Below are 23,920 nucleotides of genomic sequence, written 5' to 3'. Positions count from 1 at the left end.
GAGCAAGATATTAATACTGATTAATGTAAAAAACCAAATTATCACGAAAATATTAAAAAAAATATAAATGACAGTTCTCATAAGTGAAATATATACGATATAAAGATGGAATAAGTTGAACATAGAACAGATTTTTTATTTTTCAAATTAGATCTTTAGATTTATTTTACAATCAAAGTTTCTTATCCCACTTTTCTTACATTTTACATAATAAATCTTATAATCTAAACCTTTTTATTGATTATTTACTCTAGCTATTCTTTCTAAAGTAAGAAAACCGAAAAACTAAATATTTTTTCTCAAATGTAATCGTCTTCTTGTAAAAAAAGTAAAGTGGGTAAAAATACCTTTCATTAGCTTTTAAAATGGTGTCATAATAATTCTTAAATGCTCACATAGTCCGGATAGTCTAAGAGAATCATTGAGAATTAAGTCTATGACTTTAAGTAAATTAAAAAGGTTTCATTGGAGTCAGTGGTTTACTACAGAACATTTTTTTACCTCTGTGATAATTAAACCACTGACTCCACTACATTTTTACACCAAGGTAATTGAAATTACTTGAACATCTATGATGCAGTGCATGGGAATGTTTTATCATATTTTTCAGATTATGGTGTCTCTTTTTTTTTTTTTTTTACTAGGAAATGAAGCTTCTGTCTTTTTAACAGCCCACTAACCCCAGTTCAGATTTGGAAGGTGTTATTGGGAACCAGTGAAGAACAGGTTCAGGCTTAATGTTATTCAGAAGAGTGGTGGTTTTCTTTATAATGTCAAAGATGAGAACACGATGCTTTTTAAATGTGATAAATACACATTTAAAAGAAAGAAAATCAAGTTCTGTCAAACTATTTATATTGTTTATATTGTTTAAAAGCCTTTTGTCCTCCATCATTTCTTTATACACTGCTCAAAAAAAATAAAGGGAACTCTCAAATAACACATCCTAGATCTGAATGAATGAAATATTCTCATTGAATACTTTGTTCTGTACAAAGTTGAATGTGCTGACAACAAAATCACACAAAAATCATCAATGGAAATCAAATTTATTAACCAATGGAGGCCTGGATTTGGAGTCACACACAAAATTAAAGTGGAAAAACACTACAGGCTGATCCAACTTTGATGTAATGTCCTTAAAACAAGTCAAAATGAGACTCAGTATTGTGTGTGACCTCCACGTGCCTGTATGACCTCCCTACAACGCCTGGTCATGCTCCTGATGAGACGGTGGATGATCTGCTGAGGGATCTCCTCCCAGACCTGGACTAAAGCATCCGCCAACTCCTGGACAGTCTATGGTGCAATGTGACGTTGGTGGATGGAGCGAGACATGATGTCCCAGATGTGCTGAATCGGATTCAGGTCTGGGGAACGGGCGGGTTGGTCCATAGCTTCAGGGTCTTCATCTTGCAGGAACTGCTGACACACTCCAGCAACACAAGGTCTAGCATTGTCCTGCATTAGGAGGAACCCAGGGCCAACCGCACCAGCATATGGTCTCACAAGGGGTCTGAGGATCTCATCTCGGTACCTAATGGCAGTCAGGCTACCTCTGGCGAGCACATGGAGGGCTGTGCGCCCCTCCAAAGAAATGCCACCCCACACCATTACTGACCCATTGCCAAACCGGTCATGCTGAAGGATGTTGCAGGCAGCAGATCACTCTCCACGGTGTCTCCAGACTCTGTCACGTCTGTCACATGTGCTCAGTGTGAACCTGCTTTCATCTGTGAAGACCACAGGGCGCCAGTGGTGAATTTGCCAATCCTGGTGTTCTCTGGCAAATGCCAAGCGTCCTGCACGGTGTTGGGCTGTGAGCACAACCCTCATTTGTGGACGTTTGTGGCCCTCATACCATCCTCATGGAGTCGGTTTCTAACCGTTTGTGCAGACACATGCACATTTGTGGCCTGCTGGAGGTCATTTTGCAGGACTCTGGCAGTGCTCCTCCTGTTCCTCCTTGCACAAAGGCGGAGGTAGCGGTCCTGCTGCTGGGTTGTTGCCCTCCTACGGCCTCCTCCACGTCTCCTGGTTTACTGGCCTGTCTCCTGGTAGCGCCTCCAGGCTCTGGACACTACGCTGACAGACACAGCAAACCTTCTTGCCACAGCATTGATGTGCCATCCTGGATGAGCTGCACTACCTGAGCCACTTGTGTGGGTTGTAGAGTCCTTCTCATGCTACCACGAGTGTGAAAGCACCACCAACATTCAAAAGTGACCAAAACATCAGCCAGAAAGCGTAGGTACTGAGAAGTGGTCTGTGGTCCCCACCTGTAGAACCACTCCTTTATTGAGTGTCTCGCTAATCGCCAAATATTTCCCCCTGTTGTCTATTCCATTTGTACAACAGCTGTGAAATTAATTGTCAATCAGTGCTGTTTCTTAAATGGACAGTTTGATTTCACAGAAGTTTGATTTACTTGGAGTTATATTGTGTTGTTTAACTGTTCCCTTTATTTTTTTGAGCAGTGTATTTTGCTTCCAAGCATCCAGACTCTCTTTGAAAGTGTTGTTGATCAATGTTTTTTAAGCTTTCTGAAGATCTTACAAAGCTTTTTCTCTGACTTTGGCTACTTTTTCCCTCATTTCTGGTCAATTTTCAAAGGAATGCAAATTCGATATTTGGGCATTTAGCAGCCTAGCATAAAAAAATGTTTGATCCCACAAACATGCAAGATGACTTCATGCAACAGAATGCACGAATGACTACAATGTGAAAATGTTGTGGAAAAGTGAAAAATAAAAAGAAGTCTGCATAAAGATGCCTATTGCTGTCTGTCTGTCTGTCTGTTTGTCTGTCTGTCTGTCTGTCTGTCTGTCTGTCTGTCTGTCTGTCTGTCTGTCTGTCTGTCTGTCTGTCTGTCTGTCTGTCTGTCTGTCTGTCTGTCTAACTTAATCTCTCTCGAGAGCTAAAGATTAGGGTGATGACAAGGAGGCATTCCTACCCCAGAGGCTTGAAACTCATCAGCACAGTATCACAATACCAGTGAAACATGTGAAAGCTATAAGAGGGAAGGCTACCATGCAAATTAAAAAGACTTTTTTTTTTAAACGGATCCTCCTTTTAAGTTGTTTTATTGTCTTTTGAGGGATGCTTGTCTCATTTCCTGTCACACTTCTAATCACACTTCTAGGTTGAATAAGAATAACTTTAAACCTAAATTTGCCGAGGGTTTGAATAGTTTTATAAGTGTATCTGTTTATCCCTCTACCACATTACAACCACAAATGCTAGTGTATTTTAATGGCATTTTAGCTGAGTCATTTTTATAATTTTTATAACTTAACCTTGCTTTGTACGTCCTTACGGCTTTTTCCCTGACCTGTCTGCTTTGTTCCCTGGTCTTCAATATGTCGTTTGTTCACTAATGTTCTCTAAGAAACCTCTCAGACTTCTCAGGCCTTTACAGAACAGCTTTAATTACGCTTACTGAGCTCAAAGTACACACAGGTGGACTCTATTTCCAGTCAGCTGAATTAGAGTTTATTTAGGGGTCACAGACCAATATAAAAAAACACGCTACACTTTTCAGATTTTTGTAAGAATTTTGAAAATCATTGATTCTTTTGTTTCAAATCTATGCACTAGCTTTGGCAGAATGTAAAATCCAAATAAAGTGAAATGAAGACCTGTAAATGAAGAAATAAAGCAGAAATTTGTTTAAAACAGAAAGTGATGTTTTTGAGTGCTGAGTGACAGCATGTCTGTTTTTGTTTGCTCAGCTTGAATTTCACCTGTGTTTTACACTCACACATAGCAACACACAAACCCTATATGTGTGTGTATGTGTGTTAAATATATGTAGTGTATTGCAAGGTGCTAATACACAGCCCAGCAGACAACCCAGTGAAGTCTTTAACAAGCTGTCAGGGGCCACAACATTGTTCTCTCCTGCAGCAGTGCACCGTGCAGCTCCAGGTCGGGACACTCAGAGCCTCTGTGGTCCAAACACGCACGCAAACACACACAAAAAGCTGGGTCTGCACTCGCATTTGCACTTGTAGCCCCCTCGCACACCAAAGCAGCTAATAGGCGGCAGTGTTGTAGCTTAATGGAAGTGCTGAGAGAGTCCTGCTGTTGAGGTAGATAGGGCCCTCTGGGCAAAAACACATTAACCCATTTGGAAGGCGTGAATTCTGGATGGTGTTATTAGCAGAGAGTCTGAGCACCTTGAGCCGAGGCTGCTCTAATACTCGGCTTGGGTTTTTGCTGGTGTGACACAGGAAGTAAGGAGGTGTGAGGAAATAGAAATGCTTGTTTTATACCTGACTGTCTCCAGAAGAAGAGAAGGCCTTTACTCGATCCATCCATGGTGTGAATCAGCCGGTTGGAGGGAAAAACGCTGCAACTCTTTCACTCAGGTAGTCAAGTAGTGGAGAAAACAAAAACTGACAGTCAGGCAGAAACATGAACAATTTTATAATAATAAAAATATGAAACTCTAGTTGAAAGCCAAATTATGCCAGTAAATAAATAAATAAAATCAATATAAAATGTTTGAATATCACTGATCAGTGGCTTAGCCTTGCAAAAGTTCCCTTAAAATGTTTTTTACTGTCTTATTACAACCAAAAACTTCCTGTTTTTTTGTACTTACATTTTTTTTTTTACAAATTAAACAGTTTGGTGCACATTTGTGTTCGGGCTCCTTTACTATGATACCCCTAAATAAAATTCAAAGGATCCAGAAGTCACATATTTAGTAAATAGAGTCCACCTATATGCAATTTAATCTATTTATAAATACAACTGTTCTTTGAAGGCTTCAGAGGTTTGTTAGGTGAACATTGACATTGGTGAACAAACAGGATTATGAAGACCAAGGAACACAACATCAGGTAAGGGAGAAAGTTGTGGAAAAATTTAAAGCAGGATTAGGTTCTAAAACAATATCCCAAGCTTGGAACATCTCACAAAGAGCGTAGAGAAGAAAGGCATTGTTAAAAGAAAGCCATAGGAAGTACTGTTTGCCACTGTACTGCAATGTAGCCATGTAGAAACAGCAAACGTGAAAGAAAGGGATATGGTCAGAGGAGGCTAACATTTAAGTATTTAGTCCACATGTTTAGATTAAAGCATATTCATGTGTTAGAAACAACTTAAAACTGATTTTAACAAATTACCTCCATCCAGTCTGACAGAGCTTGAACTGTTTTGCAAAGAACAACTGGCAAAAATTCAGTGTTTAGTTGCGCAAAGCTAGTAGAGACATGGCATAAAACCTATAATGAAAGTAAAATGTGGTTCTACAAAGTACTGACTATGTGGAGCTGAATACAAATGCATGCCACACTTCTCAGATTTGTATTAGTAAAACAAAAAAAAAAACAAAAAAAGCTGAAGCAATTCTTTGTTGTCGATGTATTAGATAAAATCCCAGTCAAATATGTTGAAGTTTGTGGTTATAACATCAAAAATGGTTTAAAGGGTATGAATACTTTCGCAGGGTGCAGTAAATCCTTAATTTTGCACAAAAAGCTTTTGAAAAAAAATACATCATTATTCGTTTAATTGCACTAATTCTTCCCAGTTAGCCAATTAAGACTAATTGCTGTTAAGCTTCAGCACAATCATTTCCATAATTAACCATTTATCAAATCTCTACCCTACAGTACTCCTCGTGAGAAGACATCCAGGCAGCGGAGAAGATGAGGGATTTATCCAATTCATCCTGACTCCGAAGGTTAGCATTTGCAGATAAAGTTGGATTTAATCCCCCTTTTTGCAAATGAGAAAGTTAATTCATCGCTTTGTATTCATTTTTGGAGTATTCTGTGTATCGGTTTAACGCCACCTGCTCAGGATGCCTTCACAGAGGTAAACCCAGGGTCATTTGGGCCCCTAACCTGCCCCGTTTCTCTCTGCCACACGCAACACTCTTAGCCCTATTGTACCTCCGCATTATCCACTTTTAGTACGATTCTCCAGTTTCACAGTGTGAGTCAATTTCGCCAAGTTGTACATTATTAAAAGGCAGAAATTATTTATTGAATATTCATTATTTATATTTATACAAGGCACTTGTCCGCAGGGAGCAGGTCTCATTTTCAGCCTCGTAGTTTGTAAACAGCCAGTCACAGAAGTGACAGTTCTTCTGATTTCAGGAGACAGCCCTGCTTATGGAGAATGATGCCTACCTTGAATTCAAATGGAAAGGCTGATCAATATTTAATTTTTTTTTTTTTCACACAGCATTTGCATTGACTTGCTCTCAGAATCCTACGCTGCTGCTGGTGTCCCTCTCTGATGGACAATTAGGGCGTGCAGGTGAGTTTCAAAGTGGAAAAAATAGAGTAGAAAAAAATCCCATCTAGGCTCACACAGGGAAAAGGATTTATTTGTTTTGAAAAAAAAACAAAAAATAGGTAGAGAAGTGAAATAATGCAACTCTGCTGTAGGTTGACCTTTTTTGCAAGTTGAGAAGAACTATTGATGAGAGATTAAATAAAAATATTGTGATTTCTAAACAAATTAAATATTCTTTGCTTTTCCATTAAACCAAATCAGATAAAAATATTTCTCCTATTTTAGTTTCCCTTCATTGGCTCCCTGTTAAATCCAGAATAGAATTTAAAATTATCCTCCTCACATATAAAGCCCTTAATGATCTAGCTCCATCATACATCAGAGAACTGATTGTTCCATATGTTCCTAACAGAGCACTTTGTTCTCAGACTGCAGGTTTACTGATGGTTCCTAGAGTCTCTAGAAGTAGAATGGGAGGCAGATCCTTTAGTTATCAAGCTCCTCTCCTGTGGAACCAGCTCCCAGTTTTAGTCCGTGAGGCAAACACCCTGTCTACTTTTAAGGCTAGACTTAAAACTTTCCTTTTTGATAAAGCTTATAGTCAGAGTGGCTTAGTTTATCAGGGAGGGAGCCTTCCTCCCTCCCTGTTGGTTGGAGTAAGGGGGAGTCAGGTTTAGCCTAAACCGGCTCAGTTATGGTTGAGGTGCAAACACACCCTCCATTTCTGCTACCTGTATGACCCCTTCTCTTTTCCAATGGTTATAATCAGTCTGACAGAGGGATGTATCCCAATCCTTTTGGTTTTTAGTATAACAATGACCATCAGTGGGACCCTTTGTGGGGTTCCTTGAGACGACATTGTTGTAAATAAGCGCCGTTTAATTAAATAATCTGAACTGAAACTATCTGTGTAGTTATGCTGCTATAGGCTTAGGCTGCAGATGGCCGCTCACACTGAGCCTGGTTCTGCTGGAGGTTTCTTCCTGTTAAAAGGGAGTTTTTCCTCTCCACTGTCGCTACATGCATGCTCAGTATGAGGGTTTGCTGCAAAGTCAACGCCAGTGACTGTCCACGGTCTCTACATGCTCATCTGGGAGGAGGGAATGCTGCAAGTCACTGACTGGATGCAATCTGCTGGGTTTCCTTAGACAGAAAAATGTTTTATCCAATTTGAATAAATAACTGAATCCGACTGCACTGTTCAATGGTTAGGATTAATTGGAATGTATGTACCTGACTTTTGTGAAGTGCCTTGAGACATTTGTTGTGAATTGGCGCTATATAAATAAAACTGAATTGAATTGAATTGAATAAAAATAAAATAATATTAAATGAACATAAAAAACAAAGAAATCAATGTAACTACACAGTTCTTTCAAGATGAAGCAACTTTTTTTAACCCAATATATCATGGTTGATACTTAGTGTCAACCCTGGTAAACAAGAGTTAAAAGCACAGAAATAAATGTGTCCTCTGTTGCTGTACCATTATATCAGGTAAAAAATACCTTTAATTTAGCACCTCTTATTAAGGGTAAAATAATTAATTAAAGCTAAAGAATTTGACGCAATATGATGTAACAAAGGGGCATTTCTCCTAGCCTTCAAAATGGGAAAGACAAGAGAACATACCATTTCAATAATGCTGATGTGTGTTGACTTTTTATACATGAGGAAGTGGCAACAGAAAATTCTACTCGGCTAATCTACATATCTACAGTCAGAGAAATAGTTACACCAAGGTAATTGAAATTACCTGAACATCTATGATGCAGTGTGATGGAAATTTGTTTGTGTATTTTTCAGATTATGGTGTCTCCTTTCTTGTTTTACAAGGAAATGAGCCATACTTATCTTGCCATCACACATAATGAGCAGGATGGTAGGATAGCTCCAAAAATATCCAAAGCTCACAGTCAGACAACTGTGGCAAAGAAGTGATATTTTGGGGTCACCAGATCTTCATAGACACCATCTAGTTGCCAACTGCACTTGAGTTATACAGCTGGACAATGATCCAAAGCAAGTCCACTTCTAAACTACCCTACGCCCCTGGCCCCCCAAAAAAACACAAAATAAAGGTTCTTTGACAAGTATCCTATTCAAAGTTTTGACTTAAGTGTGACTGAGGACCTTATACAGGTATTCACCCTCAAAAACCCTCTAATTCTCAAAAGAAGAGTGGGACAAAATTCCTTAACAGTGATCATGCTTTAAAATCTTTCCTTTTCACACTTAAATCATTCAGTTTTGGTCCATATAAAGTGGAACTGCAATGCTTTGGTCTGAATTCCTTGTTATTGAGAGCAACCCGTTTTGGTGCCATCTCTTTAAACGCTATTGAGGCCCTTCATTCTCCGCCCCCCTTCAGGTCAAAGAGCGTTCCATTCCACCCCCTTCTGCCATTTTTGTAGTTTAATAGCAGAGATGCAGAAAAAAGACAAAAACGGTAAAACAATTCAAAAGTATGGTTCTGGTCTTAAGGAGCTAAAAGCAGCAGACAGTGCTAACATAAACAGCAGGCACTGCTATCAGAACAATGGCCAGGATGTCATATCAACCCACAATAAATTCATGTCTAAAATAAACTTGTCATTTTAGCGTTGTTCGCAGCTTACTGCTTTGATGTGTCCGTCGTTTCCATAGACAGAAGGAACTGACCCCTTAATTAGATGAAGTGTTTCAGCAAATCCTGGCGGAGGTTGATGAAGCACTCGTCCTTGAAGTGCTCCTCGATGAAGAGGAATTTCCCTTACTGATGTGGGTAGATTTCCATGAAAAATAAATTTTAACCAGGCACTATAAATAGGTTCTGATGCTTGGGGACAGTGTAATGAATTGTGTGGGTTAATACACCCAACAACTGAGCATTTAGACTTATCCACATGCAGCATACAGTCCTTGGACCTTTAAAAGTGTTATTTCAAATACTTGATCGCAGTTGTTGCTACCTGCACAACCAGCGATTGAGCTTAGGGGTAATTTCTTTTACTAGTAAAGTGTTTCTGTATTTAAAATGCATTGTCAAAAGAACAAAAAGAAAGATAGCCTGCATAGGCTGATATATTTAGATGAATTACCCCACTGAAAATTAATGTTTTAAGTTTATAAAATTTTGGCAAACCTTTGCATACTTGCGCACATATTTTTAATATTTTAGAAAATTCACATACTTCAACTGTATTTATTTTGTAACAATTATATATTATATATAATTATATAATTATGTGTAGTACATATATGCATATGTATATATAGTACATTTGTTTGCATATTGGAAAAAACCTTATAAGAAAACTGGAACATTTTAAATATATTAAATGTAAATTTATTTTTTATGAGGGTACATCTGGTATTAAGTACATGTATGTAAATCATGTATATTTATGTAACAGAAATCAGAGAAAATGATGCTGTATTAGTTTCAATACTTCACAGAAACAAAATAAAACAAAACAAAATGATTACCTAAATTAAAAATGCAATAAAGAACAAAAAACCCCTTACTGTTATGAGAAATCATTAGGTAAGACAAATATTTTTTTAATCAAGCATGTAACTCATTTGCTATAATTGAATCTGTTCGGTGAAATGTCAGCATCATCAAAAAGAAATGTACCCTTGTAAGAGAAATCGAAGGTTTTGGGTGGAACTTTTATCGGGCCTCTTCCTGCAGTAAAATGAGTCGGAGAAGACAGATGGGCTGTCGAGGCCAGACAAACACGTCTACGTTTGTTAGCACGTACCTCAATGGTTGCCATGTCTGTTCAGCTGGCGAGTTTGAACAAAATCGCTTTTCAAGGGGAATAATGTAGAACAACATCATGTCAACGTTAGGATATATTTAAATAATTCTTTGTGCCCACATTCATTTTAAAGCGCCGTTTTAAAGTGCAGGGAAAGGGAACGCTGCACTCCAGCCGAGTTGGATGGTTATGCAAATGAATGAAGTGAATGTCAAAACCGAAGTGAAGAATTGATGAGGACAGAAGACGCTTGTCTTGATTGCGAGGCATGTGGATGACTGAGAGGACAAGTGAGTTTCATTTTTAAAGGAAAGTTTCATGCTCTTATCATGGCAGCCTCTGTGACTTGGAGATAAATTTTAATGCCTCCCCTCTGACAAATTCTGTGTCACTCTCCTTCTCTTTTCTTTCTTTCTTTTTTTTCCTAAGCACCCATTGCCATCTCCTCTCCCAATATGGGATGACATCCGAACAGTCACATGTGCATGTGGCACACCAGGACCCAGAAAGCCTCTGCACATGGAAAAGAAAGATGGAGGGAAAAAGTCTTTATAAAAGATTCATCACAACTGTCTCTAATCCACTACTGCATTGTCAAGGAGATGTTATAAAGCACACATTGTAAATGGATTCTTCCCTCACTGACTAAAGTCATTTCAGCAGAGGGATGGTGGAGTGGTGGTGGAGCTGGGGCGACAGGGGGCATCCTTGTGTGGCACCAGACAAGTACATAGTGTGAGCAGATGAACGGCGCTCTCTGGGACTGCATTACTACCTGTCCCCAGTGCTGTGCTGCGACTCTAATGTACAAGCTGGCCACATTCTCCTTGTCAAGGCCTTGATGTGCACATCAAAAATTACCCAAGCTAAAGTGACAGCCTGCTTTCCCCCCCATCTCTCCCCTCTCTGCAGTCCACCCTACTCTCCAACCTGCCTCAGGAGCAGGATTTGAAAGCCAGCACTGCCAACGCCACTGCAGCGGCATACACTTTATTTATTCCTCACTGCAGGCATACCGAGGTAAAACAATATGGATGGCACTGTGGAAGCTCATAATATTAGCTTTAGCTGTGGGCTCTTGGCCATAAATATCACACTGGGTCGTGAAGAAAATGATTTGAGGAGAATCAAGATTTTGAGCAAAGGTCTAAAAAAAAATAAAAAGAAATGGCAGCTGTGGTGTCACCATCTTCCTTTCATCTTTTATCAAATCACCCCTCTGTCCTTACGGCGCAAAGTGACATAAGTCTCTCATGCTTTTAGTGGCACTTTGAAAAATAAGACCTCAGTGAAGCAAACATAATCACCCTTTCCAACACTTCACTTCATCTGCCGATGCTCTTCGCTCCTCCATTTCAGAGCTTCTTCAGTCGCATAAGATGATAATGGGGATTACTTATTTATTTTCAACACGTTGGAAGGGTTGTAAGAAGAATAAAGTGACAAGACGGTGGGAAGGGAACGACGTCCTGCCACTAACATGCATTCTAACATCTGCTGAAGATTTGACGCGTTTTGTGCAGCTTTGATCTGTTCCACTGTCTAACTTTCACTTTACCCAAATCACGACACTTTAAGATCTTTTTAATGCTGGCGCTATATTAATTTACCTCTTTGTCCCCCTCTTTCAGTAACATGAGGGCATGTGTTATAGGGTTTGAATGCTGAGAGGTGCATTGACACTCAGATGGGTCCTTCTGATACTTGTTCATCAGCTTAAGAACAGACTGGATCAAGGACAGCAGTACAGGCTTTCCGGTCTGGTCTGGAAGAAAAAACATCTTGCTGTTTCTCCCAATCAATACTCTTCTGTTGCTTGGATTTCACCTCTGTTCTGTTGGACAGGTCCCCAGACCAAAGCCATTCAGTCGGTGTTTTATCTCTGCTAAAGAGAAAGAGAATAGAGGAGAGAAATTGTTCTTGAACTTCACCGTACAAAACAAGTATTGATTGGTACACTAACTATGTCAATGTTCGTAAACTGATCAGTTTGACAATCTATTACATGAATTAATCTCATAATCTATCAAATGAATTCTTTCTTCAAAACTGAGTGATTTTTAATGACAAAATGAAAAGCGCAAGGAGAATCTGTTTCTCAGATTAAGATTTATTTAGCATCAATCGTGATTACACTTAAAGTAAGAATAGTAAAATCAAGAAATAACCTATAATTATTAAGACAAATTTTAACTCTCTAATATCAACTAATTAGAAGTAAGAGAAAAGAAACACACAAACCACTGTTTATTTCATTATCTCTGATGATGAAATAAATTCAAAATGTTTCTTTAGTGAGGCAAAAGTTCACACTGGTTCTGTTTGTGAGTCTCAGAGCTCAGCTGCCTTAGAAGCCAGCAGCTTCTGGTGAAAGAGTTGTCCCAAGTCCTTGATCAACCAGTCAGAATAGGACTTTGGAAACGTGTGCTATGGACAACCAATAATAAAAATGGATTCTCCTATTTTATTAAACCGCATTAAGATTAGTGAGAATCCAGGAGTGTAAAAACTGTAAAAAATAATCTCCTGTATGGAGCTGTTTTCACATTCACTGTTTCACGCATGTAAGCATTTTCTTGAATAAAATGATCGGTTCTCATACAGTGTTTCACCTCATTATTCATTTAAAATTAACTACTTAATATCCTTTTTTAAAAGTTTTCTGAGCCTCTTAATTAGCACCATAGGATTATTCACACAAATAAATAAAACAGCATTAATTTGTAAAATGTTTGCCTTTTACGCCTCTTTGCTGCCATAGCAGACAGTTACTTGGACTGGAAACGCTTTACATGCACCATTTTACACAGAAAGATCACTGGTGGTACACCACTGCCTACCTTCAGTTCCCATGTAGTTAATCATTGGCTTCTAATTAACTGCCGAATGCAAACACACCTGAGGTTTAGAGGTTCTTAAAGTGTGTTTGTATAAACTACTATGATATTTTTAAGATTGTAGGTTTTTAGCACACTGGAAGTCTGGTTTGATCTTTACCCCTATTGGAATAGCCGTTAACCTTAGCTTATGGGACCACCTAAAATACAAAATAAAGACAGGTTGATTTCCTGCCATAAACCTGGCTTTTAAGCTTGTTCATACATTTTCAGTATGACTGAGGGTGGGACTTTAGAAAGGTCATTCCAGAAGCTTGATGTAAGCGTCCTTTAATCATTTGGAGTCCAGTTTTGATATGCATCTGTGGTCATTGTCCTGGTAGACCACCCAAATGTGGCTAAGTGTCAGCACCTTACCCAAACTGCACCTCCTACATGAAGGGCAATTGTTTAGGATGTTTGGAAACAACCTAAAAACAACCTAGACCGCTGTGCTGCTATAAACTGGAAGATGTCCAAACACCAGTGTCATCGTGTAGAGTGAGTGTTACATCTCCATAGAATGACAAAGGCAGAGACTAGATTGAGCTATTTAATCAAAGTGACATGAAGGGAGTTTGGAAGAGTCAACTGGAGCCTTTTAAACCTATAAACACTGTTGCAACTGTCGAAGAAGGTGGTGGCAGTGTCATACTGAGGGCCTGATTCATTGCTTGTGCATTGCACTGACCTTTATCTCAAAACAACAGCTAGATGGTTGAAACTTTGACAAAGTTAGATGTTATGCAAGAGCCCTAACCCCAAACACCCGTCAAACTGGTTTTATATAAACTTTAATTTTATTTTGGTTTTGATAATCGTGATTGTCCTTGTGTGAGCTTTGAAAAGTTACGCTTAAGATAAAGCTTGAATTAAATATAAACCAGTGCAGGAAAACCAGTATCATTCCTTCCTCCCTCACTTGTCTTCAGCCTCTTCTCTTGTATCCACATCAGCGCACAAGCAATGCTCGCACTGGGTAACTTAGGGCCCCTGCCTCATCACTTTAACTAAATTACAAAATCCTTTGCTCCGCTGTCTTTGATTCTCCACATTCCTTCCTCCCAGCTCACCCTCCTGCACTTGCATCTGTGAGCATCTGTGTCCCCAACTGCTGCACAATTAAACAGAGATGAGCCACGCTCTTAGTTCACGAGAAAAAGGAGTGAAAGAATATAATGTAGTTTGTGTGTCAGCATCAATTTACTGCACGCTAAAACTTTTACAGAGCTGCTGAATAATTTGAGAGGAGTGCAGAGGGGAAGAGGAGTGGATGTGGTGGCAGTGAGGTGATAAAAGACGAAGATGGGATGTCGAAAAGAACGGGAAAAAGAAAACATCTGGAGCGAAGGTAAAGAAAGTAACATTGTTATTCATCCGGTCCTCTGTCACAAGCTGGGCGTCAAAGATGCAAAAAAAACTTCAAGCAGTCGCTCTCTCCTGGGTGAGTTCAAACAAAGTAAACAACTGGTTTACTCTGATGCACACTTTAGTGTAGCTTGAGGCTAAGTTGCCTTCCTGCTGCAGCTGGTAATGCGGCACATTTTGCCGACAGGGGAGAGCATGAAAATTGTTGCAAAGATCTCACAGTATCCTAACCGAGCGCAGCACACAGGAGACTCAGCCTTGTTGTTATTTACATAAAACAAGCAGGCTGCTTTTTATGAGCTAAGAGGTAGAAAAGATGCCAAAACAGGTACTATGTGATACAAATATCATTCAAAGAAAACCTTAACTCATGGTTTTCATATACATATATATGAAAACCATATATATATTTATAGCGGATTTCAAGTGATTAAACAAAGTCGGAACTGTTTTGTTGACATAAATTTTAAAGTTATTTCCACTTCCAAACAATTATTGCCATTAGATGGGTGAAAGCTTTTATGCAATGAGTTGTTATATTGGGAGCTAACTGCTCATTGGTGCCCATTCCTTATAAATGGCTAAAAACCTAAAAGTTAGTTGATGTCTTATCCAAATATCCAAAAGGACCAGGGGAAATGTTTTAACTGCCAGAGGACTATCATTTGTCCAGCCTAGTTTGTTCCAGCATAAGCAGGTTATTTACTGCAACAACTGAGGTTTTATCATGCGACTACTTTGAATAAAAGACATATTAGTTCTGGTTTGATGCCATGTTGACATGACCTGTCCTAATTAGTAAATCTTTCACCTGATGTGAGGTACATATGTAAGGTGGAGGAGAGCCCATGTATCAGTTAATGTTTTAGTTGTGCAGAAACAGCATGTATGCAGTAACTAATTAAAACTAAACCTCCTAACAAACAGAAAACCGTTACAACGCTGAACAAACCTGCGCATTACTTTCTGTTTAAATATACATACTAAATAAGATATGGGGGAAAATGAACCCATTTCCCCCCCATGTTACTTTTAAATGCAAATTGGGTCCTTCATTAAAATGTGTGGCTAAACTTCATTAGCAGTAGATATTGATTTTTAGGCTGTGACGATCTGATAGGCCCTATGGGCACGAGAAGGTACAAAGGTTTGTCTAAATGCTAACTGGTAGTACGTGGCTTGGGGCTAGTTGGGAGGTCTGGCTCTGATAGCTGCAGAACATCTGGAGAGGTAACATTTACATAAGCTTCTCTTTGTACAAAGGAACCTTCATTAACATCACGTCGCTTTGAACTTAGGAAGGCTCACAAAACTGAAGTCAGTTTTAAAACTGAAACTGCTTTTCTTTCATTTTATTGAATCTAATCCCAGTTTTTACCATTTTAATTAGTATCAAACCTGAAAACAAACACAAATAAATCCTTATTTTAGCTCCAGTAACTAACTAGAAGATAAACCAAATAGAAATGTCTAATTTCCCTTCATTTGTGTTAAATACCCTTTTTTAAAGTAACATATAGTAACATATGCTACCAAAAACAATCAAAATGTCAAGATTATTATCTATAGTTAAAAACAAGATATTTACATTACTTTTATCTCACTTTCTGACTTTAAATCAGTCTGAACCTTTCTTGTTTAACTCAGTTAAGATTAACCAAATTATTTTTATTTGCTAAATGTCACAATAATAAGCAAGATAATTTGAATTTAATTTGACATAATTTCATTTCTTTAAACAGTTTGGTGAAGCCCAGATGATGATGTTATTCCATTGTAAGCTTCTTTTAGGTTAATTTACAACATCTGAGGCACATCTGTGGATGTATTTTAGGGAAACACCTTAAACATGCTGCCTCCTAATGTGACAGCAGGAAAAAAAAAACAAAAAAAAAAACACAGCGACAATATCACGATGAGCCTTGTGGACCTCAAAAGTGTTTGACCATGATGATGATTGTTGCTTTCGAGGAAAAAGTAGGAAGCATGCAAGCCTGAGAACACCTTCCACACTGTGGAGTGTGTATGTGTGTGTGTCGGGGGGCATCTCAAAACATTATCCAGGAAGTTAAAGCTTGGGCACAAATGGGTCTGTGTGCACAAACAAGGAATTTTACTTCGGTTTCCATCGCCTACCTTGTGTATCAACATAATCCAAACAAGAACCACTATATGTAAAAACACTTATATGAACCAGGACTAAGAGCATTAAGTGTGTGTGTGTTTTTTTTTGTATACAAAAAGAAGGAATGTCGGTTGTGATGGAGCAGTATGCTTATTTTCATATTGTTTATAAATGCTTTAAAATGAATACTAAATAAATGAATCAGGCCTATTTTATCTGAAAATGTTTTGATGCATAATGCAGATGTACATGGATTCCTTCACCCTTGCGGAATAAGTCTTCGCTGTCTTTCGGTCCTAGTCAAATCTCTGCTCAGATCTGTTGAAAATTTGTGGGCAAAGCTAAAGAGGTGTGTGTTAACAAGGCGGCCTACAAACCTGACTCCGCTAGAACAGTTCTGTCAATTGGGCAAAAATTTCATCAAAGAAATGTGAGAAGCTAATTGAAAGATATCTAAAACTGTTTGACCCAAGTCATACAGCTTAAAAGGCAATTCTACAAATGTATGTAAACTTCTTACTTTGAATGAACTTTAAACAATCCTATAAAACATTCTCCCTCTCATGTTTCTGGCATTTAGCAAATAGAAACAACTTTGGGAATCCTAAGAGAAATAATGTCAGGAAATAATGAAATAAATTTGTCGTTTTTTAATGTGTAAGTCAATATCTGGTTTCAATATCAAATACAATCCGGTGATTGTGATATTATTACTTGTAATTCATGTCTCCAATAAAGTTGATGTTCATTGTTAGCACAATCAATAGAAAGCACAAACATACTAGGAATAAAAGATCAAATCTGAGTAAAGCTCACCATGTTCCAGCGAGTGACCCACGTTTTTGGACTGAACAGTAAAAGAGCTGCAGCCAAACTTTAACTCTGTGTTTCAGTCAGCGTGTGTCTGTGCACACGCAGCTTGGCTATTGATGTTCATTGGACGGTAAACATTGTAACTCTAACCTCCAGCTGCCTGTTGGGAAGCAGTGAATAAATGATAAATAAATTACACACCAATCCATTGTACTCGAGCTTGCTTTGCAGACAATTACAGTTGTTTACACGCATGTTATGGGACCTAGCTTTTAAAGCCATACGTTTCTGTACTTCATGTTGTGCTGACTTAGGCCACTGACACTGAGGATAATTTTAATTATTTACACATTATGTGCTAGCAGGAGATACCTCATGTGTTACTTTTTAAAAATGTAAAGCAGGACATGTTACGTTTCTGCCTACAGACCACAACACCAAAGAAAACACACACACACTCACACACACACACACACACACCCACACACACACACACACACACACACACACACACACCCATAACAAGGCTTTAGACCAGATGAGCAACCTGATGATGAAGAGCAGATGTTTTCTCAGCTGGGGTTATGCTCCTAATGCTTCTACACCCCTCAATCCTATAAAATCACCCTCACATTTTTTTCCTCTTTCTCTAACTTTTTCTCCGGTTTCTGTCCGAGCCGTCCATTTTTCTTCAGAGCAAAGACAGATTAGGGTCTAAATCCTCCGGCAATTTGGGTCGTGGCCTTTTGTGGGCTCTGAACGGCGAGGGGCAGAGACACACAGCAGTGCTCCATTTGCCAGAGATCAGGGGGTTAGGCCAGCCGCTGATTGAGGGAGAGCCACACAGTTCGACCATGTTTGGAAAAATAATGAGATTGAAATACTGGGGAGTCTATGCTGGAGACCCAGGAGTCAGGAAGAAACAGTGGTAGAAAAATGGTAAAAAAAAAAAAATGGTAAGAGCCTGAGAGGCTGGGAAGACTGGTCAGAGGAGCTACAAACAACCCCCATACCTATTTTTACTGGTAAAAATACTGCATGGGTGCTTTTGTCAATAGAACATCACATATTCTTCTCCTAGACTATTTCATAATGCTGGAGCATACTGAGAGAGAAATCTTACATCATTCTTTGGTACAACTCTCTCATCCTGGGTCCTCTCAAATGCTCTTTTCTCTTTAAATCACCCAACAGAATTGAGGTCTGAGGTCTGATGGACATGGATGAAGGTTAACCTTCTGTCTGGTCACCCATTTCTGTGTCCAGTCCCATGTTTTAAAGAGTTATTTTCAGTTTACTAGGGGAGTCAAGATTTCAATTCAAAATATCCAGGTATGTCAAATTATATGATGCTACAACACTATTCCCAGGGCCTTTGGAAGAGGCCCACAGCATCACAGATTCTCCATCATGCTAAACAGTGGACATTAAGTGCTTTTACAGACCCTGTGGAGTTGAAAAACTTCAAACATTTCTGTTTGTGGTGGTTAGATAGAAAATACTTTCTACTTGCATGCTTGTAAACAGCAGGTTTATCTGTTCTTGGTGACCCTGAGATGCTACTTTTGCAGCAGTTCTCCAACAGTGAACTTTGGAGATTGTTTTTTTTTACCTCCAAGTATCCTCTTCACTGTTAACAGTGCCAAGCATGAGTCCTTGGTCAGCCGTATTTGTCAGAGTTCTAGTTGTTTAAAACGTTTTAAGTATTGCTCTGATTGTAGACAAGGCAAAGCTGAGGTGGATAGCTGTATTGATTGCCATTTTCTGACCTCAGACAGGCTTAGCTGAATGCCATGTTTTCTTGTCTGTCCTGTTTTGAATGGTTGCTATCAGAAAAGAGTATCTGTGTCATTCCATACCAAGTGAAAATACATATTTATTTCTGTGGAAATATTTTCTCTACTTTAATAAATGCGGTGGTTGTGTGCAGGTTGGGTGCAGTCTGTGTGTCTGTGCAGTGTTTTTTCCTCTCACTCAGGGTGTGACCGGCAGGTGCTGCGGCGCAGCAGTTGCTCATCAGCGAGCAATCAACCTGGGCTCAAAAGGAGTGGCGATCCAGAAGGAGGCGTCAACTCGTTGTCTCACAAGTGTGGAAATGTTTCTACCTGAGTTTCTGTGGGCTTAATGTCTCCTGCCTTGTTCAGATGAATGTGGAAGTTCAAGCCTCAAAGAACGTTGGCTGTATGTCTTTCTGCCTCCCTCCTGGACCCGGGCTTCTGGAAATAACGTTTTATCAAGCTTCTGAGAACCATCCACCTGCCTGTCCACCCTCCCATGGATCATCGTTTCCCTATGGGGCCCGCTGAATGGAGTAAAGCACAAAGTCAGAAGAACGAGGAAGTACTTTTCTCCGCTGCTGGACCCTCGTGTCAACCTCAACCATCGTGGTAAAGACTTTTTCCTCCCTGACCTTGCTAAAGGTTTATTTGTTGTAAATTTAATCCTGATGGACTTTGGTATTATTGATCCACCTTTTCTCAAACGCTCTCCAAGTCTCATTTCTTCTCCCTCAGTGAGATCCCAATCCTGTCCGCTGACCCAGTCCGGATTCCAGAACGAACTGTTTGTGAAGAAATAAACTGTTTAAACGCTGTCCTGGTTTCCTCGTGATTGTGTTTATCAGAGTCTTAAAACTATCCCTTATGACAGGGAGCCAATATGTAAATGTCAAGCAGTGCAGAAACGTTTTATTTATAGTGCCATTTAAGCATATTTTTACACAAAGATTATAATTGCATGTGTGAAGTTGGTTAAATCCTACTTAATATATTGTTTGAATACATTTAATAAGTAGCATGTTTTGCATGACTATCCATATACATGTACTGTATGTAGCCGGAGTGAACGTCACTGCATTGTCAAACATGTTAAAATAACATTTCAAGCCGTTTTCACACAACGTAGAACAATGACTGCTGTTGGTCTTTATTTAAAAGAGAGCTGGACGTTCTTTGCGTGAGTTATGTTTTCACTACTGGAAACGCTCAGATGTGGTGTTTTGGTAGAGTTGTGGACATGATGCAACAGTGTGGAAATGTTTGTAGTTTAAAGGTACATGGACAGAGCTGCTAGCTTATCCATGATAATAATGTTGCCTGTGTTGCTGTCAGTCAGACCAACAATTCTAACCAAAGACTGGGAAGAACTACAGAGGCCAGCATTTGACTATTGGGTATTAAGAGGAACAGCAAAAGCCATCAGCATATACTCCCACCTATAATTAAATCCCTGTGTAGGTACCTATTTGATTCACACAAATCAACTTATTCATACTTTAAAAAAATCTTTTAATACTGAAAAGGTAGGATGTAGACTTTTTGAAGTCAGATATCTGTGTCAATGTTAAGTGTCAACATCTGTCCAGGGCTATCCAAAGACTGGGATGCAGCTGAATGAGGTGAAAATATTCTCAGAACAAATACAGGTCAATCTTAGAGTTCTGGGACAATTTTAACAGCATTGGCTTCGGACTCTGCAAGCAAACTGTCCTGGAACTTAACAACCTTTAGACCTGATAGGACTATAATGTCAGGTGCCAAAGATGCTATCTGGACTTCTCCTGAATAAAAACTGCTCATTCTGCATAATACTCGAGTACTGCTTCTGGCTTATTTAAGGTGAGTAAACAGCAATCTATAGAAATATGATCAAGATAGGATTTTTTTTAAATAATTTATTGGCTCATAGAAAAAAAAGTACAGTTTTGTCAGCTGTTGTCTGAGGGTTACCAGGAAGCTCGTTCAGCTTTAATTGTACTGAAATGTTTAGATTTTTTTTTTTTTTAGCTGACTTTAGTCACCATCTCTTTGAATGTTGCTGTCTATCATATTAAATATCTTTGGAGTGGTATTCTATCTGTTCACCTACTTCTACATATTGTTCATAGGAAGTAAGGTGGCTGCCAGTAAGACATAAATTAGTACATTAAATTATTTTGTATAAAACCTTTGTGACACTGTCCTCAGCAAAGTCATAAATCATTCAGTGCCCCTCTAATATATCTGTAGGCTGCCTGATTACATTTATTCGACATTTTTGCAAGTAATTTTACAATAATCCAGTCTGGGTGACTTTGTAACATGTTGATATCTGAACATTAATATGGTACAGGTGAAATATCAGTTGATCTGCTGATGGTGTTGTTGATGTGGCTGCCAGCTGGTTTGCATGGAGTGCTGAACATTCAAGCCAGGTAGGAACACCCTCTGCTTAAAGCTGTCCACTTGTAACACAGACAGGATGTAGCCTGGATCTACCATCAGGGTAGCATGGGAATGTACCTAGGGTCCCTTTTCTCAGAGGTCCTTTGTAATTGGATTTTTTTATACATATCTCTGGCATTGGATTTCAATGACTACTGAAGTGTTGATAAGTGATCAATCAAAATACTTTGTCTTTGCTGATTGGTGCCAAGCAGGTGTTGGCAGAACAAGGAGGTGAGTTACAGGGGTTGGACAATGAAACTGAAGCACCTGTCATTTTAGTGTGGGAGGTTTCATGGCTAAATTGGACCAGCCTGGTAGCCAGTCTTCATTGATTGCACATTGCACCAGTAAGAGCAGAGTGTGAAGGTTCAATTAGCAGGGTAAGAGCACAGTTTTGCTCAAAATATTGAAATGCACACAACATTATGGGTGGCATACCAGAGTTCAAAAGAGGACAAATTGTTGGTGCACATCTTGCTGGCGCATCTATGACCAAGACAGCAAGTCTTTGTGATGTATCAAGAGCCACGGTATCCAGGGTAATGTTAGCATACCACCAAGAAGGACGAACCACATCCAACAGGATTAACTGTGGACGCAAGAGGAAGCTGTCTGAAAGGGATGTTCAGGTGCTAACCCGGATTGTATTCAAAAAACATAAAACCACGGCTGCCCAAATCACGGCAGAATTAAATGTGCTCCTCAACTCGCCTGTTTCCACCAGAACTGTCCGTCGGGAGCTCCACAGGGTCAATATACACGGCCAGACTGCTATAGCCAAACCTTTGGTCACTCATGCCAATGCCAAACGTCGGTTTCAATGGTGCAAGGAGTTACGGTGTGGAGAAGCCCCAAAGAAGTGTACCACCCAGACTGTTGCATGCCCAGAGTGAAGCATGGGGGTCGATCAGTGATGGTTTGGGCTGTCATATCATGGCATTCCCTTGGCCCAATACTTGTGCTAGATGGGCGCGTCGCTGCCAAGGACTACTGAACCATTCTTGAGGACCATGTGCATCCAATGGTTCAAACATTGTATCCGGAAGGCGGTGCCGTGTATCAGGATGACAATGGACCAATACACACAGCAAGACTGGTGAAAGATTGGTTTGATGAACATGAAAGTGAAGTTGAACATCTCCCATGGCCTGCACAGTCACCAGATCTAAATATTATTGAGCCACTTTGGGGTGTTTTGGAGGAGCGAGTCAGGAAACGTTTTCCTCCACCAGTATCACGTAGTGACCTGGCCACTATCCTGCAAGAAGAATGGCTTAAAATCCCTCTGAACACTGTGCAGGACTTGTATATGTCATTCCCAAGACGAATTGAAGCTGTATTGGACACAAAAGGAGGCCCTACACCATACTAATAAATTATTGTGGTCTAAAACCAGGTGTTTCAGTTTCATTGTCCAACTCATGTAGTTGCACTGATTTAAGACCAGTTTTTCTTTAGCCACTTACCAAGTGAAATGTATGCAACTTAAAGTTGGCTGTGGTGGACCCAGTTTCTCTGTACCCATACGAAATAAGCAGAAAAAGATAAAAGGACAACTCTGGCTTAAGAAAACAAAACAAATGTATTTTGCAAGGTTCAAAATGGAAATACAAAATACATTGAAAATAACACTCATTATGAAACAACATTGCAAAACTAAGCAATTAATAAAACATAATGCCCTAATAATGAAAGAAGGGTTGAAGTGTTTTTGTGTTTTATGACAATATTTGCTGAAGTAACTGCTTTAGTTTTTATCTAAATTGATGCCAGTCAGTGTTCAGTTTCAGTCCTGCAGGTAATTCCAGAGTTTTCTCCAGAAACATTTTACCTGAAACCATCATCCATCTGTGTGATCCAAGAGTCCCTAAACCAGTTGCTCTAAGTGGAACCAAAAGGTCTCTGAGCACCTGAGAAAACCATGCAAGACAACGTAAACATTTAAACATCAGTTTGAGGTCAGACAACTCAATGAAATCTTCAAAGTGAATTAAATTTAGTTTCTATAGAACATGACAGTGATTTGGTCCAATAGGCTTGTAGTCCACATACGAGTTAATTGAGCTTTGTTTGAGAATGTTGTGCACAAGAGGTTATAATGTGATTTAAATGGTAAAGGGTTTACATTGAAAATTATTTTTTTTATAATTCAACATGACACCAAGATATTTTACCTGCTAGTTGTCTATTGATCCTTGTGTTTTTTAAGTGTGAGACATGACTAATGCTTTAACATACTGAGGCAGTTATGCTGAAACAGATGCAAAGTCCTTATCTACTGTACATGTATATAAAATCGTATCATCAGCATACATCTAAAAACTTGCACCAGGGTACAAATATGGCAAATTATTTATCTATTAGGAAACAGCAGCGAACCAAAGCTGAACTTTGTGGAATCTGTGTAAGGATTTACTGTCATTTATGACAACGAACTGTTCATTATTTACAAGATAAGGCCAGCTAATCAGAATTTACTGAAGAACCAAAGTGACTTGTCTACTGGAGCTAAGATTTTAACTGCATACAATG

General features: G+C 39.1%; 1 long non-coding RNA gene across 1 annotated transcript; it reads left to right on the top strand.

The window, feature by feature from the left end:
• The first annotated feature begins 19,192 nt into the window (after positions 1–19,192).
• On the top strand, positions 19,193–19,776 carry LOC124867747. The gene is made up of 2 exons (XR_007038137.1): positions 19,193–19,570; positions 19,697–19,776. It is a non-coding gene; the product is annotated as an uncharacterized LOC124867747 (long non-coding RNA).
• The last annotated feature ends 4,144 nt before the right edge of the window (positions 19,777–23,920 follow it).

The sequence above is a fragment of the Girardinichthys multiradiatus genome, chromosome 5 (assembly GCF_021462225.1).
Source record: "Girardinichthys multiradiatus isolate DD_20200921_A chromosome 5, DD_fGirMul_XY1, whole genome shotgun sequence".
Classification (NCBI taxonomy): domain Eukaryota; kingdom Metazoa; phylum Chordata; class Actinopteri; order Cyprinodontiformes; family Goodeidae; genus Girardinichthys; species Girardinichthys multiradiatus.
This window is presented reverse-complemented; position numbering and strand designations above follow the sequence as displayed.